This window comes from Salmo salar, chromosome ssa12 (genome assembly GCF_905237065.1).
Source record: "Salmo salar chromosome ssa12, Ssal_v3.1, whole genome shotgun sequence".
NCBI classification, from domain to species: Eukaryota; Metazoa; Chordata; class Actinopteri; order Salmoniformes; family Salmonidae; genus Salmo; species Salmo salar.
The window spans coordinates 36,177,715-36,183,864 of NC_059453.1; the positions used below are offsets into that span (position 1 = coordinate 36,177,715).

General features: G+C 42.5%; 1 long non-coding RNA gene across 1 annotated transcript; it reads left to right on the plus strand.

Annotated features, from left to right (window-relative positions):
- Nucleotides 1-708: 708 nt before the first annotated feature.
- On the plus strand, nucleotides 709-2,343 carry LOC106599968 (uncharacterized). The gene is made up of 4 exons (XR_006758165.1): nucleotides 709-852; nucleotides 1,086-1,176; nucleotides 1,264-1,359; nucleotides 1,947-2,343. It is a non-coding gene; the product is annotated as an uncharacterized lncRNA (long non-coding RNA).
- The last annotated feature ends 3,807 nt before the right edge of the window (nucleotides 2,344-6,150 follow it).

A 6,150-nucleotide genomic window follows, 5' to 3' on the forward strand; every position in this document is an offset into this window, starting at 1 on the left:
CAACAGACTATAGGGAGGAGGTCAGAGACCTGGTGGTGTGGTGCCAGGATAACAACCTCTCCCTCAACATGATCAAGACGAAGGTGATGATTGTTTACTAGAGGAAAAGGAGGACTGAGCACGCCCCAACTCTCATCGACGGGGCAGTAGCGGAGCAGGTTGAGAGCTTCAAGATCCTTGGTGTCCACATCACCAACAAACTATCATGGTCCAAACACACCAAGACAGTTGTGAAGATGGCCCTACAACACCTATTTCCCCCTCAGGAGACTGAAAAGATTTGGCATGGGTCCTCAGATCCTCAAAAAGGTCTACAGCTGCACCAGCAAGAGCACCCTGACTGGTTGCATCACCTCCTGGTATGGCAACTGCTCGGCCTCCGACCACAAGTTACTACAGAGCGTTAGGTTCAAATTTTTCAGAGCAAATAACTCACGAACACTAGAGAGGATTAACCAAGTTTAATTCTTCTCAAAGGGTCGTTACAGCTGTAATTCAGACAAAAACATGTTCTCACCATCACAAGTATATATACTCCACTCTCAACTTGCTATCCAAGCTCCAAGTCACAAATGCAGTTGAAATTACTAGGAAACCATAATATTGACCAGAAATTTGCCTGGAGGGATGTCATACACTTCAGGCTGTGCATGACTGCCGTTATCGCCTTATCTGTAATGTCATCTTGTTTGTTATTCGGCTGTGAGAGGTGTGGATGGATGGGGCAGGTACAGTAGCTGCAGAAAGAGTATAAAACAGGGCTGCAGAGGGCAGAGAGACACCACACTACTACTGAAGACCAGAAGACATCATCCAGATAAACAGCCATCAATCAGACAGCATCGTCCAACTGTAAGAGATATGTTTGTTTTCACTGAGAATCTTCTTTGCAAAGGTGTATAAGAGTGGGCAGGTGTATACAAGTGGACAGGTAGGAATGGATGGAGAGATGTAGGTGGACATGTGTATAATGTAACACGGTCGACCTGGGATCCATACTAACTTGCTGATCTTTCATTTGGTAGTGTAAAAGGACCCACTGTGTGTCTTGTGTGTGTTAACATATTGTGCTCTATGTGCTTTAGTAAAGGATGAAGATCCAGAGTATGTTACTGCTGTTCGCTATAGTGGGTGTCCTGTTAGCAAGCTCCCTCAATGAAGATAACTCTGAGGAAGGTATGTCTTGTTTGTGAATGTGTACTACTTTACTGCCCGGGTTTAATCTGATATAATTTTGTTAAATGAAAAATCTTTCTTCCTCAGCTCTCCTGCAGGAGGATGATCTAAAAGGTGGAAATGCTGCATTTTTGGCAAAGTTGGCTGCTCTGAAGACCAGCGCCTCTGAAGATGAAGCACCATGTGAGCTATCTATCTATCTATCTATCTATCTATCTATCTATCTATCTATCTATCTATCTATCTATCTATCTATCTATCTATCTATCTATCTATCTATCTATCTATCTATCTATCTATCTATCTATCTATCTATCTATCTATCTATCTATCTGTCTGTCTGTCTGTCTGTCTTTGTGTTTTCTGTCTTTTTGTCTGTCTGTCTTCTCTCTGTCTTCTTCGTCTGTCTTCTGTCTGTCTGTCTGTCTGTCTGTCTGTCTGTCTGTCTGTCTGTCTGTCTATCATCTATCTATCTATCGGTCTGTCTGTCTTTCTGAGCAACAGTAAAGTCACAACGGGAGGTTAGCAGAGGGTGGTAGGGAAAGAGGAGGGAGCAACATGGCTAACTCCATCTCTACTGTTTATTAGCATCATGTTTCATAGAGGCAAATTCTTTTTAAAATGGTAGTCAAATACTGGCCTAAAAACAATAGGTTTAAAAGGTAGTCAATGGTAAATGGGATATTTATTCAACATGTCGTAGTCATTTTTACATTTTTACCTTTTTAAAAATGTATTTTCTATAAAGCATATTTAAAACTGTATTCCAGTTTGGAGCGAGCTTTGGAACAAAGCCAAGGAAATTGTGGGGTGAGAAGAGACCAGAATTGGGATGCCGAGGATCCTTTTCAGTCTCCATATGGAATCAACTATCACCTCTGAAGACATCACTAACAACACCTCAATGAATCATTCCAACATCCATCCATCAATCACTGACTAACAAAAAACAAAACAGTAATACAGTTCTTTGGTACTTTGGTACTGAGAAGAACTCATCAACATAATGAAGAATATATGTTTTATCCATAAACGTACTTTATGTCCTGACACATGGTCGTTTTTTCGTCAAGACAGCGGATTTATATTAATGATCAGAATTTCTTTGTGCAATGTTGTATGGTTGACGTGTCACACTGTGATCCTCCAATAAACTATCAAGCATTACACATGTTTAGTCGTTTTTTTATTGATCTTACATTTTTAAGAGTGTTTCAATTACATCATATATGTTACATAATAATGTTTCATTCAGTGTTTTTATTGTGTAACAATGTGAACTTGACCATAGTACAGATGCAGTGCATGCAGTGCAAATTACATCAGATTACACTGAGCAGTAATAGTAGTACACATATGAACATACACACACAGACACGAGACATACCGTCTTGAGAGTTAGCTTCATTGAGTGAGCTTGATAACAGCACTCCCGGTAGAGTGAACAGCAGTAACATATCCTGGATCTTCTAAGCTACATCCTGAATTTAAAAATGAAAAAAAATATTAGTGACTGGTTCTACACACAATATCCCATAATGACAAAGTGAAAACGTGTTTTTAGGTATTTTTGCTAATTTATTGAAAATGAAATACAGAAATATCTCATTTAGATAAGTATTCACAATAAATCTTAGAATCACATTTGGCAGTGATTACAGCTGTGAGTCTTTCTGGATAAGTCTCACGACTTCCAAGTCGTTTCCTCTCCTTGTTCGGGCTGCGTTCAGCGGTCGGCGACACCGGTCTTCTAGCCATCATCGATCCATTATTCATTTTTAATTTGTTTTGTCTTGTTTTATTACACACCTGGTTTCCATTTCCCTCATTATTTGTTGTGTATTTAACCCTCTGTTCCCCCCATGTCTTTGTGTGGGATTGTTTGTTGTTAGTGCTTGTGCACTTGTTTACTGGTGCGTGTCGGGTATTGTACCCATATTCTGTTGTATTGTTATGCCGTTGGTTTTTGGATTAAACTGCTCCGGCTACAACCTAGTTCTTCTCTCCTGCGACTGACTTCCCTACCACCAGTTACGCACCCCCTTACAGAATCCCACACCGCCATATGGAGTCAGCAGGAGGAGCGCGTCCAGGAGCAAGCGGAAATGATCCACCATCTCGGCGCCGCCATGGACTGCGTTGTCCAAACCATGGACCGCTGGGAGAGACAGGGAGTTCCTCCAGCACCTCCCCCAGCACAACCAGGGCCTGCACTACTCGCCTCCCCTCCACCCGGTCCAAGTGGGATTCGTCTCGCCCTTCCCCGGGAGTACTATGGGATGGCTGCACGCTGCCAGGGTTTCCTATTGCAGCTAGAGCTCTACCTGGCAACCGTCCACCCGGCTCCTTTGGGCCATGAGGGGGTATCTGCCTTCGTCTCGTGCCTCTCAGGGAAATCCCTGGAGTGGGCCAACATTGTGAGGGGAGAAGGAGACGGGCAGTCTTTGACCACCCGCCTGAGGGTGGAGCGGCGGGTGAATGTCCAAACAGCCTCGTACATTTGCAATAACTTCGATTCATTTTGACCATTACGAAAATGACGACATAAAGAAAAGTCCCAAAGTCGCAAGACTAGGTGCATTGAAACTGCCTCAGCCCATTGACCTATCGAGCTGAAACTCGGGATTCTGGGTCGCCACACATAATATCAGAAATGGACCCGCAGCTAGAATGTAACTACGTGTTTTACGTTTTTATTATGGTTTAAACTGGAGGCACTGTGAATTATGGGCCTGCTCTGAAATATGTGATAGTTGGCTTCTAAGCGAGTTGGAAAAAGTGGGTTTGGTGTCAGAATGATATCTAATTGACTGATGAACGCTGACTTGCTGGTTGCCTTTTATACATTTGCAATATGTTTAAACAGTGATGAACCATCACCAAATTGACAAACTGAAATCAACACTAAAAACAGCATCACCGTAGTCTCTAGGCCGTGCAGAGTTCAACGAGATGCCCCGCTTGACTGTAGCTCGCTCTGAGCGCAGCAACCGTGAAAAAGTAGGCCCAAAATTAAGCCTGGCCCTAAATTTGACTTGCTTTTGGGGGACAGCGGCGGAACCATTAGGCTTAGAAGGACAATTCAACCAAAGGAATGTTCATATGGTCCTCCCGGTCTATGCAAGCCTAACCTTGACCATGTGGCATTAACCCTTAACAGTGAAAACAGGGTTTTTTCATCTCACAGATTATAATGACACCTTTCCCCAAAGGAATACATTGCCAGCTCCCCTAAATTCAACCCAAAGCCTATGTAGGTTATGAATGCCTTATGAACCTGTCTTCAATGACACTCCATCAGGCCACTATGAGGTGTACCTGTGTCGATTCTAAGCTTTCTGGAGCAACCGGAAGTGGTTAAAATCACCCTAAAAGTGTTTTGCCATTCCCAACCTGCAGTTTGTGAGAAATAGTGCATTCAACCCAGTGTAAATCAGTCAGTTCTTAATGTAAATACTTTAAACTCAGAATTCTGTAAGAGCATACCCCAATCAGGATATGTGTTTACTTTTAGCTTCCTGTGCCAAATGAAAGTGCCTTACATTGGGGTCATAGGGGCTGTTTCGAAGGGTTAAAAAGGTCAGATCTTTCCAAAACTCCATATGTGTGATTAGGCAACCCTCTTGAACTGTAAATCAGTCATTTCTCCCAACAGATGTCAAAGAAAAAACACTCTCTCACACACACACACGTAGGATGAAGTGACACAGTGCGGGGCTGAAAGACACACAGAGCCTGCAATAGTTACCTTCGTTCGAACTATCAAAGAACCGTCAGACCTAGAGCACTAAAACTTTAGAAACCTGTTCTAGAGCTCAAGTCGATAGTGTGTGGTGAGTTATGTGGCTCTAGAAGGTTCTCAAACCGAGAAACAGCCTCATACATTTGCAATAACTTCAATTCATTTTGACCATTAGGAAAATGACGACATTTAGAAAAGTCCCAGAGTCGCAAGACTAGGTGCATTGAAACAACTTCCGCCCATAGAGATGGACCCCAAAGTTTCTGTCCGTTAGCTCATTCAAGGACCCCGTAGCAACGCACGGAAAAAGTGGATTTTCAGCACCAATTAAGGTCGTTGCTCGGGCACCGAATGACATATCGAGCCGAAACTCGAGATTCGGGGTTGCCTCACATAGGCCTACACATAATGTCAGAACTGGACGCGCAGCTAGAACGTATCTATGTGTTTTATATTTTTATTATGGTTTAATCAGAAGGCATTGTGAATTTTGGGCCTGCTCTGAAATATGTGATAGTTGGCTTCTAAACGAGTTGGAAAAAGTGGGTGTGGTGTCAGTTTGTATCAGTTTGGTGTCAGAATGATATCTAATTGACTGATGGACAGTGACTAGCTGGCTGACTTTTGTCCATTTGCAATATGTTTAACCTGTTAGGGCTAGGGGGCAGTATTTGCACGGCTGGATAAAAAAAATGTACCCGATTTAATCTGGTTACTAATCCTACCCAGTAACTAGAATATGCATATACTTATTATATATGGATAGAAAACACTCTAAAGTTTCTAAAACTGTTTGAATGGTGTCTGTGAGTATAACAGAACTCATTTGGCAGGCAAAACCCTGAGACATTTTCTGACAGGAAGTGGATACCTGATGTGTTGTATTACCTTTAAACCTATCCCATTGAAAAACACAGGGGCTGAGGAATATTTTGGCACTTCCTATTGCTTCCACTAGATGTCACCAGCCTTTACAAAGTGTTTTGAGTCTTCTGGAGGGAGATCTGACCGAACAAGAGCCATGGAACGATGATGTCCCATTAGACACCTGGCGCGCGAGTTCATGTTGGGTACCCTCGTTCCAATACGTTATAAAAGAGTATGCATTCGTCCACCTTGAATATTATTCATGTTCTGGTTAAAAAAGGCCCTAATGATTTATGCTATACAACGTTTGACATGTTTGAACGAACGTAAATATATTTTTTCCCCTCGTTCATGACGTGAAGTCC